This window comes from Prionailurus bengalensis, chromosome A1 (assembly GCF_016509475.1).
Source record: "Prionailurus bengalensis isolate Pbe53 chromosome A1, Fcat_Pben_1.1_paternal_pri, whole genome shotgun sequence".
NCBI classification, from domain to species: domain Eukaryota; kingdom Metazoa; phylum Chordata; class Mammalia; order Carnivora; family Felidae; genus Prionailurus; species Prionailurus bengalensis.
In genome coordinates, this window is record NC_057343.1 from 97,660,151 (window position 1) to 97,674,316 (window position 14,166).

At 41.5% G+C, this 14,166-nt stretch overlaps 1 long non-coding RNA gene across 1 annotated transcript; it reads right to left on the reverse strand.

Annotated features, from left to right (window-relative positions):
• Positions 1 to 371: 371 nt before the first annotated feature.
• LOC122486565 lies at positions 372 to 12,948 on the reverse strand. Its single transcript, XR_006298188.1, has 6 exons — positions 12,851 to 12,948; positions 12,000 to 12,094; positions 6,937 to 7,086; positions 4,921 to 4,986; positions 1,080 to 1,225; positions 372 to 661 (listed from the first exon to the last, which is right to left on the reverse strand). It is a non-coding gene; the product is annotated as an uncharacterized LOC122486565 (long non-coding RNA).
• Positions 12,949 to 14,166: the final 1,218 nt, after the last annotated feature.

Consider the following 14,166-nt stretch of genomic DNA (forward strand, 5'->3'; position numbering starts at 1 on the left):
CTTGGCCTTCCTTCCAGCTTTCAGGACTCCTCACCAAAGAGCCTTTAGGTTCCATCAAATCACACACAGAGCATTTTACACCTTTCCCCAAAACTGGGCAAAGGGAGATCAGTTACTGTTAATTACAGATGCTTTCTGTCATAATGGGCCAGATTTTCAAAAGAGTCTCAACTGCATAGCTCCCAAATGCCTCTCACAAACCTGGTAATGGTCCATGCAAATTGAATACTTAGTGGGTCTGTGTGCATTCCGTTCCAGGGAATGCCTTTGAAAATTTAGCCCCATAACTCCAAAGCGTTTGTAGCATCGTAATCTGTCATCATTAGCAACAATGCTTGACTTGGTGCTCAACATTCTTATTAACCATGCAATTATGAATGCAGACAATGTTTAATCACTTTTACAAAAATACAGCTGTGTTGTTGGGGAGCTGTCATTTACTGCTCATTAATGATTGATTTTTTTTAACCATCTAGATTGTTTTCATGAGAACAGCAGATTAACTATAAAGAATTCATTATTGGTCATTAAGGGATATTAAAATGGAAAACCTTTACAAGATGTGTCCTGTCTTGCTGCATTTGGATGCCTGGGACTCGCTTGCCAATGGAGGGGAGGAAACAAAATACCATTCTTCCAGAGCTCTGACAAGGAGATCCGGCTGAGGAGAGGTGGAGTGAAGAGAGAAATTAAGAAAAAACATCTCTTTTTGCTGTAATAAAACATTGATTACATTTTACAACGGCAATAATTTACCCCAAATAATTACTTCAGCTATTGTCCAGCTTGTTTAAAGGCTGACTGAGCTGTGGGTACCAATCGATTCAGTGCAGATTGCTAATAATGGGCTATTTTGAAAACTTATAGCTGTTTCTCCATCCCATACACCGGAAGACACTAATTCCTTTCCCACATTGCACACTTAATTAAAGATGAGTCAGGGCATTATTTTATGGCCAAACTTTCCTTAAACCTTGGACATAGAGAGCTGAGTTCTGCTTCCTCAAATGTCTCCTGGACATACTGTGATAAAATGTACTTTACCACTGGCCACCTACAAAGACAGTAAGTTGCAAAACCTGTGAAGACGTTGGAAAGATTGGACGTTGGAAGGCTCAATGTCATGCCCTCCCTGGATTTCCGGCTCTGACGCTCACCCACCACACTGGGGGGCTCTTTGTTTCCTCACTTGCTCAGCAGCTGCCAGGATCCTGGAAGACCTGACCTGCAAGAGAAGGTTTTTAATAAACACAACTCCTCTTTCTCCTGTTCTGGTTCACCCTTAACACCAAGTCTCCACTGAAACTACCACCTTAGTTCTAGCAAAACTATTTTAGATTTTTTTTCCCTGCTGACAAGTGTAATATAGATTTGTTTTGGAAAATACAGAAAAGCACAGAGAAGAAATTTAAAGCTATCTGTAGTCCCACACCCAGATATAACCACTGCTCACATTTTCTATTTGCTGCCAGTATTTGACCTGTGAGCATTTATTATAGTGGCACGACCTGGGGTGAGTTACTTATCCTCTCTGTGTCCAGTTTCCTTCTCCGCAAAACAGGAAAATAATAGCACCTGCTTCATAATGTGATTGTGAAAATTAGTTATAATTAGCTGTAATAATTCCATAAGTTGTTGGGTGAGAAATATTATTATATAGGAAAGAAACACATCATAGTTAACAAGTAAAACAATTTTTTTAACTTTTTTTTAAATTTATTTTTCATATTTGGGGCACCTGGGTGGCTCAGTCGGTTGGGCATCCGACTTCAGCTCAGGTCATGATCTCACAGTTTGTGAGTTCAAGCCCCGTGTCTAGCTCTGTGCTGACAGTTCTGAGGCTGCAGCCTGCTTCAGATTCTGTATTTCCCTCTCTCTCTCTGCTCCTCCCCTACTCGTGCTCTCACTCTCTCTCTCTCTCAAAAATAAGTAAACATTTAAAAACATTTTTTAATTTATTTTTTATTTTTGAGAGAGAGGGAGGGAGGGAGAGAGAGAGGATGAGTGGGGGAAGGGCAGAGAGAGAAGGGAACAGAGAAACTGAAGCAGGCTCTGTGAGGACAGCAGAGAGCCCAGCGCAGGGCTCGAACTCACAAACCATGAGATCATGACTGGAGCTGAAGACAGTCGCTTAACTGACTGAGCCACAGGCACCCCATAATTTTTTTTTTTTTTAAAGTTTAAACTCCCAGCTGATGCTGCAGACCCAGGGAACCACACTTGGAGAACCACTGCTTTCAGTTAATTATAATGAGAAAAAAAACCAACCACAAAGGAGAAAAACACTAATGAGGGATGGAAGCATATTTGGTTTAGTGAGCTTCCCTTGGGGGGATAGTTTTGGAGGGATTTGAGAGGGCTGCTGTGCTACAAAATACGATGTGGTAAATGGCAATGATGGCTTACATTAGCTAAAAGAACCGTAAGGGAATGCTGACCCATCACTTTGCCACTTGACTTTGATCTGTGTCATTGCTAGGTAGTAAATCTTTTAGTTACATACCCACACAGTCTTCCCCAGTATAATCCAGCATCACACTTGGAAGGAATCGCCAGAAACTGAAAACCCACACCTGGGAAAAGCAGCTTTGCAAATGCCTTGTGCCTGGCTAGGTGTCCGGGACAACTGAGACCATCTGGGGATCTCCTGGACTTTGCCATCACTCCAAAGCATCCAAGGAATGGAGAAAAACAAAGTCAACATGAATAACTGTGCATTTTATTATATTTGTTTTGAGGTTTACTTATTTATTTTTTGAGAGGAGGGGAGGGAAGAGAGAGAGAGGAGAGAGAGAGACTCCCAAGCAGGATCCACGCTTGGTGCAGAGCCTGATGCAGGGCTCGACCCCACGAATCATGAGATCATGACCCGAGCTGAAATCAAGAGTCACACTTAATCAACTACTGAGCCACCCAGGCACCCCAATATTTGTGCATTTGAGACAGCATCATACTATGACTGCCATTTTATATTCAGCTTTTTCTCTACATAATATGAGCATTTTCCCGTTTTCTTTAAACTTTCTAAATTTGTATCATAACATCCCACCTTATGGATATGTCATGACCGTTAACTAACCACTTTCGCTGGGTGTTTTTACTTCTTTAATTTTCTCTCTTATAAATAACTCTGTGCTTACTTTTTATTCATGCTTTATCTTTTATTCCCTTCATGAATATTATCAAAAATTCTCTGCTTCAGAAGTCTGTGCCTTAAGAACAAAATGTTTAGAACCAGAGCACCAGAGTTTACAAATTATATTAGAAATTCTAGAGTCACTACTATCAGTTTTCCAATACCTGTTGTCCAACAAAAGTAAAAACTAGCAGACGTCCTTTGTTGAAAAAGCCATACAATTGCCTATCACACACTTTAAAGCACTGGTCTCAAAGATGTTGCAGCATCAAAAGTAACTCTACAAAATAATTTGACTATTTCCACAATAAATTTTAGTTTTCAAGATAATGATGTATTGCCTTATAAGACTGATTATTCTGGCTCCTGATACATAAAAAAGGATAAGCCAACATTTTGAATCAATAAATGAACGGATCCCAAACATCTACTTATTAATATAAACAGACGTCACTCTTTTTTTTTCTTTCTTTTTTTCTTTTTTTTTTTTTTTTTGAGAGAGAGCATAAACAGGGGAGAAAGAGAGAGAAGGAGACAGAAAATCCAAAGTGGGCTCTGTGCTAACATCAAAGAGCCCGATGTGGGACTTGAACTCACGAACCTTAAGATCATGACCTGAGCCTACTCGGACACTCAATCGACTGAGCCACCCAGGTGCCCCAGAAGCCACTGTTAATATTAGTTAAATATCATAGTAATAGAATAGAAATAACAAAAAAAAATTCATCTCCTTGGGTAACATACACATTGCTGTAGTCTATTTGTTTTCATATTTTTACTGTGGTCAGGATAAACATAAACTAATAAGGTATAGTTAGTCCCTTGAGGTGAAAACAGAACATCTGAATATTAACACACATAGCCATCATATTGAGACAGTGTATAATAAGACTATCAGCTCCAACCCTTTCTTCATGATGGCACATAGACTGCTAAACCATGGGTGATTTATAATAAAAGAATCTCCTCTCATTAAACAATGCTGCAAAGGGGGCTACGCTGTCCATTGGTAGGTTTCAACTCTTACTGCATTCCTGGAAAGCTTTTAAAGTTTATTTATTTATTTTGAGAGAGAGAGAGAGAGAGAGAGAGAGAGCGAGCGAGCAGGGGAGGGAGAGAGAAACAATCCAGGCAGGCTCTGTGCCGTCAGCCAGATGCAGGGCTCGATCTCACAACTGTGAGATCATGACCTAAGCCAAAATCGGAAGTCAGACGCTTAACCGACTGAGCCAGGTGCCCCTTGGGAAGCTTTTAAAAAGGCGGATCTTGGGGCACCTGGGTGGCTCAGTCGGTTAAGCGTCCGACTTCAGCTCAGGTCACGATCTCGCGGTCTGTGAGTTCGAGCCCCGCATCAGGCTCTGGGCTGATGGCTCAGAGCCTGGAGCCTGCTTCCGATTCTGTGTCTCCCTCTCTCTCTGACCCTCCCCCGTTCATGCTCTGTCTCTCTCTGTCTCAAAAATAAATAAAATTAAAAAAAATTTTAAAAAAATAAAATAAAAAAATAAAAAGGCGGATCTTGTTAGAATTACCTGGGGAGCTTTCAACACTTACTTTGCCCAGGTTTCATCCCAAAATGGAATCACCAGGGTTGGGACACGGGCACTGGGACCTCGTACAAGGTCTTCCATTGATTCTAATGTATCATCACAGTTGGGAAGAACTGCTTCAGAAGATGTAGGTGACCATTACAACATAACTTCAGGCATCCTATGACTTCAACTACCTCAGAAAGTCCCCCAGGTATCACTTGACTATGTAGACAAACTCATTCAGGCATTGATTACCTCTGTCAGCACTAGAAGTAGTACATCTCTCCAGAGGCCATAAATAAATCTGGTCACGTTGCAAACCTGTGGAATAATATGGGGAAAAGTAATGAAATGCCACACTAGAGTAATTGATGGGCAATCCTGCACCAACATGTCACTGGGATATACTGGAAAGATGGTACCAGTTATTTCGGATTGTCGACATCTTTTTATAGGAACTACTAAAAAGGGAACAGATGCATTTGCCTTTAGATTGATAACACCCTTAAGTGGCAACAAAATCTCCTCTGGGCTCATTTGGACCCATTATCTCTGAGGACTTCTGTGACATAAATTGTACCTTATCCTCAGAAAGACACCATCCCTGAAGCCTACTAGCTCATTCCACTGAGAGTCGAATAAACTGGCAGAGCCAGAACAATCTGCTCAAATTCCATAACTGAATAATGAAGGAACTTTGATCTTACAGTGACTTGTTAGCTAAGTTACTTTATTACCACTGTGTGTGTGTGTGTGTGTGTGTGTGTGTGTGTGGCTATACATATAAATAATAACAATGCAAGGCAAGCAGTTAGCAGAAAGAAATACTGTTATGCCAGGCTAGATTCTTGTACAGGGTCTTTTAACTAAATAGATCCTTGACTCTAGACAAATACTCAGTCTCTTTTGGTCTCATTTTTCTGAACTGTAAGCCATAAATAAGACTAGGTAACTTCTACGGTGCTTTCAAATTTCAAACTTCTGTGAAAGTTCATTATTTCCCTAAAAATGACCTTTGTGTAGTATGGGTACCTGGTAGATCTAGAAATCTAAGGATTGCACAACCATGAATCCAAAGGCCACAGGCCTGCAGCTGTTCCTAGGAAATGACGTAATGGCGTAAATGCAGGGACGATGATACGTCTTAAGCTACCGAACTGTGATTTTGCAAACAGATTATTCAGGAACACAGTCATTACAGTGTGAGCTCTAACCCTTTGGAAAATGTTTTTCTTCACAAATGTTTCTGTTTGTACTTATTCAGGAATTGACCAAGATGGAAATTTCACTTGGGACCCACCTCACACCATAAATTAGTTACTTACAGAAACTGTATTAATGTTTCAGAGCATTAATAGTAGAAAAGCCTATTGGCTAATTAAATGGCAGAAGATACACTACATCAAATCTGCTCTTGCAGATTTCCAGGGGGACCAAGACCCACTTCCAAACTCAATGAATAGATTATGGAAAGAAGGTATTTTCTTCCATAAAATTAGGCTTACATCTCTTTATGGGACTGAAACTGGGCATTGTCATAAGAATGGAGATCGACTGTGGCCCATCCACAAACAGTAACTCCTGGGTTTAAGACCTTACGATGTCTCAGAGAAAGATGCACACAAAACTTTGAGGGGACTATTTAAGCTCTGTCTTCAAAGCCTTCAAACAACAGAGCTCATAATGGAAACCATGACAGACTTTTAAGACTTTTAATGATAGAAACATCAGCAGACTCTGTAACAATATTATAAATCATTCCTAAATAACAGTATTGATAAGATGAGCCTTTCAAAACCACCCACGACACCTCTTTAACAGCTAATTAAAACTAGGGAGAAGAGGCAGTTCTTTTATCCTTCACAACACTGTAGCTCTGATCATCCCACAGTGAATGATTTTACTTCAGTAATAACCCTGATCCGACATTCAGTTAGCAATTACCACAACAGACTTTATCTACTGGTAACAACTGGTTCGGAAGATATTGCCCTGCATGCATTAATTTCATCATGCTAATAAAGTTCCCTGTTATAAAATGCAAAAACATATTAACCTGTCTAATGCAATAAGAGAAACATATATATCTTTCTGGCAAAATGATGATACACCAGCACTTCATTTCTATTTCAAAACTTAAGTGGGTAAAGTATATTAGAGGAACAGAAAGTAACAAGCTATAATCTGCAGTGAACACAATGACATGACTAAGTGCCAACAAATTTTCCTGTGAGTAATTGCACTTACCGTAATTTATACACATTCTATTACCTTGGTGTTTGCATAACAATGCAAAACTGCTCCTTTCCAAATACTGAGCACCGTAATAGCAGAAGCATATGCATCTGGTCTTTTCCACGGAATTCAGGGAGGCCACTGCTGATTCCAGTTAACTCCCTTGGAGCACCTAGCAAGCATGGACTGACGGAAACATTTAATAAAGATGGAGACGTGACTAATGATGACAAGCTAGTATCCCCAGGGGAAGATCCTTGGCATAGAGCAAGCAGTCTGTAAAGGTGTGTTGAATGAAGCAGAGCTCTATTGTCTGGCCCAGGAACAATATGCATTCTGTTTATGGTTCTAGAATCTGTCCTGGATATACCTGTTTCCCCTCCACCCTCTCCCTCCCCTCCTGAGGTTGCCCAAAGACCATCTCTATTCCTAAGCGAGAAATTCAAAGCAGGGGATGCATCAGTTTCGCCTGACTGGTACCAATAAGCCCACCTTCAGTAACTTCCTGTCCTAATATTTATGATGTGACACGTTACCCCTGCTGGGAATACTCAGCATTTGACCTGCTCTATTTCTCCTATTCCAACCCTAGCTTCCCCCAATGGCTTGTTCACCTTTCAAAATTTTAAATGTGAAAGATGACACGATTGTTACAATCCCAGGGGAAAAAATCAATCATGTGATTAAAGCCAATATATGTGACATGTTGCTCTCTTGACTCCAAGGACTCATCCACTCTTTATTCAAGCCATGGCTTGACTTTCTACAGGAGATGGTTTCACTGCTGGTCTGGTCAACCTAGGGAAGCCCAATCATCATATTGCAGTGAAAAAAAACAAGAAAAGCAGAGCAGAGCAGAGCAAAGAAAAGAAAAGAAAGAGAAGAGGGGAGAGGAGAGGAGAAGAGAAGAGAAGAGAAAAAAGGAAAAAGGAAAAAGGAAAGAAAAGAAAAGAGAAAAGAAAAGAAAAAAGGAAAAGAAAGGAAAGGAAAGGAAAGGAAAGGAAAGGAAAGGAAAGGAAAGAAGAGTGTCTGTGACTCAACGAAGCCTAAAACAAAATAAATACATTGCCTTCTTCTATAGTTGAAGCAGAGTGGTCACACACCCCACTGTCAGGGGCAGCTGAACTCATCTGCACACAGAGCACCTGGGCCCTGCCCTGGGACACTGATCAAAGGAGAGGACTGAACAAGCTATATAGCCTGTTCCTTTTCAGCAACTGAGGATTGATCCATGCCGTCCAGGCAGGAGTGCTCAGCTCTCTCTCTCTTGGGAAATGTGGCATTCTCACATACAATCTAGCACTGGCTGGAGGCCTAGCAGACAGGCAGAGGAATGTAGACAATTTATAAGCTGAAAATGTGCACACAGGCAGCAGCACTGAGTTCACTCAGGAAGCATATGTGCTATGGCCACACGGAGGGAGGCCTAGGTGGGACCCCCAGAGTTTGGCAGAAACTCTAGCAGGGACCCAGTGTGGAGCTGTAAACCTGGTGACGAGCACTCTGTACTGGTCTTAAAAAGATGGTGAAAACATAGGCGCTTTAAGGCTGCAGTGTCGGGACAGAGGGAGGCCACTCGGAAAGCTGACTCTCACAGAGAATCATTTCTAGGCTTCCAGAATGTACCCCAAATAAGCCAGAGGTGAGCTACCCCTTCAGCCCCAAGAGGCAGCTGTGTCCACAAGGCATAATCTTCTGGAGAGATCCGTGGCTCTGAAGAGGAGCACACTGATTTGATGACTATTTTCTGTTGCTGTTGTTTTCAGTCCGAATCGCTAGCCAAGATACCTCTTTAAAATCTACAGTTTTTTTTAAAAAAAAAATTTATCCAGCCAAAATTTCCAATGTTATTAAATCTCATATCCTCCATTAACTGCAGGGTCACACACAGAAAGCAACAAGTGAAAAGGCGGAAGAAGAGGTAGAGGTGGAGGAGCCCAGGAGACAAGGCACCAACTGTACGTGGCAACTGAGGACAACAAACTTTATTGACTCGGCCCCACACACACTTAGCCTGCGTGCGGGGCTTTTCGAGCACTTTCATTCTGGAATCCATTTCCAGAGTTTACAGCTTCCACGGTTTTATGTTCCTTCCCCACAGCTTTCTTCACCTATTCATATGCATCATGGTTTCTCTTCTCTGAAAGGTGGTTCTTGGGAAAGCCCCAGCCATGTTTATATAATACACATGTAGCTTGAAGGGGGACTTTTCAGCAGATTTGGATGAGACTTTTGCCCTGTGGTTTTAGAGTGTGTGTGTGTGTGTGTGTGTGTGTGTATGAGAGAGAGAGAGAGAGAGAGAGAGATGAATCATGAGCCGATTTTAACAGTTCTGCCTGTCCACTCTACTCAGTCTAAAGACAGAAAAGAGAGAGATAAATACTCAAACTATAATTCTCATTTCAAACAGGGTAATCCATTGCTTGTCTTGTGATTTCAGAATAGACTAGTGGCCTGAAATTGTAGCCCATTGACACTTAATTTGCCTAAAGTGCATCCTATAGTGACACCAAAAAAAACCCCAAAACACCAACACACACACACACACACACACACACACTACACAGAGAGAGAGAGAGAGAGGGAGAGAGAAACAACACACAAAGAAACAAACAAAAACAAAAACAAAAGGCCAGCAAAATAACAACAAAAAACTCTCAGGCCAACTGTCTGTAACTACAATAGTCATTTTCTTTCCTGATATCGCCAAGCTTATTCCTCCAATTTGCCATCTGACAACTCAACTACCATCATCACATGGGAATTCTGACAACCCAAGGAAGCAAATGACTCTGACTCTTGATGTTCAGAGACTGTTTGTCAATTAGTATGACCTCCGGTTCTCAGCTAGGAAGAGACACCACATTCCACAGATTCTCCTGGTCTTTCCCAGAATAGCATTGGAGTTCATCTTCTAATTGTGTTCTGTGATTTTCGTCTGGCACAAGGCTTACTACCACATTCCAGAATCTGCCTATCTCCAAAGAAACATCGCCACCTTTCCATGCTCAGACATCCACTATACAGATCAAACCAACTCTAAAGAGTAATACCTTTTTAAGAGAACAGGTAAGACTTGAGGTCAGCACAAGTGCTTTACTGACCAAGAATTATTTTCAATGCTCTGCTGGGTTTTCTGAGTCATCTCAGTGAACTTTCTGGAATTATATGCCTCTCAAGGACCATCGAGTGCCATAACATACATACATACATACGCACACACATAGGTATACATATTTTGTGAAGTCAGAATAACATTTTCTTCCTGCCTCTCCTTTTTTTTAATTGTTTATTTATTTTGAAAGAGAGAGAGAGAGATCTCACATGTGTGCGTGTGAGCAGGGGAGGGGCAGAGAGAGAGAGAGAGACAGAGAGAGAGAGAGAGAGAGAGAGAGAGAGAGAGTCCAAGCAGGCTGTGCGCTGTCAGCACAGAGCCCAACCCGGGGCTGATCCTATACACCACGAGATCATGACCTGAGCCAAAACAAAGAGTCAGGTAGGTGCTTAACTGACTCAGCCACCTGCCTCTTCTACTACATAAAGCACTTGGCAATATGTATTTTCTGTAGAATACTTTTTTACAATAATAAGAAGGGGGCAGTACTAATCATGGCTAATATTCTTCAAGTTCTTCTAATGTACCAGGTGTGCTAAGCATTCTCCCACATGCACAATCTCATTTGATCTTTAAAACATCTCCATATAGGAGGTACTATTAAACTCATATTCTTCTGCCTCTAGTATCCGGGCTCCTAATTGCTATGGGCCAGGGCACAGCAGAACTACTGGCCTCAGCTTTGACTAAAAACAAAACAAAACAAAACAAAACAAAACAACAAAAAAAAAACCCTGCATAACATAAATATGTATGTCATAAGTATGTATGTACATACCATAATTATGTAATTATAATCTTATGATACATATAATCCAGCTAAAAATATAAAATATAAGTTTATAATCATAAGTATGACATATATTTAGACAGTATGAACATTTTTAACTCCACAAGTTTTTCCACTTCTCCAGCATAATATATGATCATCATTTGTGAATTAAAACTTAATTGAGCACACCACTACTGGCAAATAACAAAATACTCAAAACTTACATCAACTCTGCCTCCCCCCTATTATTAAGACAGAAGCTGTTTAAGCATTCTTATTCTGGCAATTAAAGACAAGTGTGTTTTCTAAAGTGAAGGTTATGTTGACTTTGATAAGTATATTGCTCACTGTCTGACCATAAAGGGCCAGAGCTGGAGATAAATAGCAGAATGCTTTGTCCTTCACTTCAGGCATGATGGCTGGACCTCCCTGGCTGTAAATTTCCCAATATTTGATGGCCCCGGTGTCAGCAGCAAAATGATGCATAATAAACACAACAATACATTATATGCCACTTCTTGATTTGGTGCCAAGTCAGGGAAGGAAACAGTCTACTTTTCAATGGGTTTTCTGAAATAATACAGAGACAGTGTGTTTTGGAGAGATCTGAAGAGGAAAACTGACGCTCGGTTTTCATCCCCCGTCTCCGAACTAGCCTTTGAAATTGACAATCTGGAGAATCACGAACCGTGGTTCCACCATAGTTGGGGTGGTATCAGGAAGGCCAGGGTACACAGACTTTCATCTAGCCAGGAAAAAGGAAACAGAGCTCATTTTGAACTAGAGAGAAAAAAGATATTTGATGAATGCCAGAGGAGCAAGCTGCCTAAATCCTTTAACAAAGAAGAGACAAAGGGGAGCGGGTTTGTGAAATTATGTGCAGAGCTACAACGAATGTTTTGATCAAGTTTTTAATTGTTCCATTTTATCCAGAATATTTCTTGCAAAGTCTAAAATCTTGCTTTAGAGCTAAAAGAGAAAACACCATTTGAAGGGCGGCCTCTGTGAAATAGTATCACTGAGTCACCAAGGAAATTTTAAGGTACAGAGAGGGAACAATGTGAGGGTTGCACATACACCTTTGCCTGGGACCGCTGTCTCCCTGCCTGCAAACAGGTCACAGGCTTCTAGTGTTAGCGGGAACCTGAGAAGTCACTGAGTCTACCTCTGACATTTCATAGATGACAGGCTTAAACTTGGTAAGTGACTTACCCAAGGTCATGCGTGGAGTTATATCCGTTTTATTGTCCGAATAACAAATGGGAAGCGGACACTGGAGATCATGTGGCAATTTACCCAAGGCCTTCCTGTAAAGAAAGTGGTGGTAATAACAGTTCCTGAATTCACTTATGCACCAAAGCATGTCATCAGACATCCAAGAAAAATAGACACACAACATCTCCTAAGGCAAGAATTATTTTTTAAAACTCAGACATTCAGCCAGGTATACCTGATTCACTGAGTGTCAGTTCTGCGTTGCCCACTCAGTTGTTCTTTCCAGAAAGGATAGTGAAAAAAAAAGTCTAGGAATTTTTCTCAGGGAGCAGCCACAAAGCCAAACATCTGGACGCCTCTTTCATTTCGATTTCATGTCAAGCCTTCAAGTACAGAAGTACTTACATGTCAATCACCTATATTCTTACTGGCAAACCCCAATGAACAGAGCCTCTGCAATAGAGAAATATGCATATTTTCCAGCCTCTTCATCCTCTACCCTCTTATCCCAGGAGCTCAAAATTACCCTACACTTTTCTGGAAAAATCAGAAATGAAAATCCCTGAGTTGTCTGCCTTTTCCTCATTTCATTATCCCAGAATCGGGGCCACATCTGAAACTTCCAGATGATATCCACCCAATCCTGGAGACCCGCTCCAGTTCACAAGATGGTCTGCCCAAGGCCACTCTCCATCTGAAAGGTCCCATGGAAGATGGCATAGACTCCTGCCAGTGGCTACACATATTCTCTTCAATATTAGACTCTCACCCAGAAAACATTAAGGTGGGCATGCAAAATGGCAAAAAGGCTCCTTCTCATACCCAAGCTTCCCCAAACCCTCACTTACATGATCGTAACTTCTCCATAAAACAGTGAGAGTTCGGGAGAGTAATCTTTCTTCCCAAGGCCAAGCTCACTATGACCTGGTATCCAGGAACAGCCCACAATTACTGATTACTGTGGGCTGGTCCTAATCACTATCTTTACCAGTATTCATTCATACTTTCCAAAACTGAAGCCTGGAGTTAACCAGCCAACATCCAAACTTCTCTCCAGCCTACTTCCCTTCTTGGCTCCTGTATGATCCTACCTGCACTAAAGATTCACACTTCGAAATAGTGTGGTTCCTGAGATAAATCAACATTTTTTCCTTCTTTTTCCACATCCTTCTTGATGCTCACTGCATGAAAATAACAGGATGTAGGAAGAACATCAAACAAAGAGTGATATTCACCAAGAGCGATCCTGGGCGTGTGTAATGGACACAGAGGAGTCATCCGCCCCTGATTTTCCTTCATAGGTGGGCATGTGTGGCGTCTCGCGTGTGTGCAAGCAGCAGCCTTGCATCTTTGTTAGCTCCGGAAGCCGGAGTGTATCACTTTCCAAAGGGCAGTCTCCTAGAGCTTGTCTGCATCAAGATCAAGATCCCTCCCATCAACAACAAGATCCCTCCCTCAAAGCCTGCCCCTGATTCTCATAAGCATGAGGGACAAAAAACAAAAGGAAAATACTGTTTTCTGCTAACATAGTTTGAGTCATCCTTCATACATGGGGGGCCCAGTTAAGTGTTCAGCACTGATCAGACCTTAGGGACACCTAAGAATGAATGAGTCCCAGCCCTGCCCTTATAGATTGTAACAATCCAAAGAGCAGGATTTAGACAAATGCACATAAGACTAGATACAAATTCATAAACCAACATCCAAATGAATAAACAAAGGGCCATTATAGAGTGAAATGACTTCTTTTTTTTTTAATTTGTTTAACATTTATTCATTTTTTGATAGAGAGAGACAGAGCGTGAGTGGGGAAGGGGCAGAGACAGAGAGAGACACAGAATCCAAAGCAGGTTCCCGGCTCCGAGCTGTCAGCACAGAGCCCGATCCGTGGCTCGAACTCACGAACCGTGAGATCATGACCTGAGCTGAAGTCAGACGCCCAACCGACTGAGCCACCCCAGGCGCCCCGTGAAATGACTTCTTTTTTTTCTTTAAATCAATATCCCAAAAGAATATTACCTCTTCCAAAACACTCACTGCAGTGCATTCCAATTACTTTTCTGTTGCTCACAAGTTTTGAAACCTATTTGCAATTGCTTTTGAGCAGGTACGTAACAGAGAGGCAAAGTAGGGGTATCTGGGTGACTCAGTTGGTTGAGGGTGC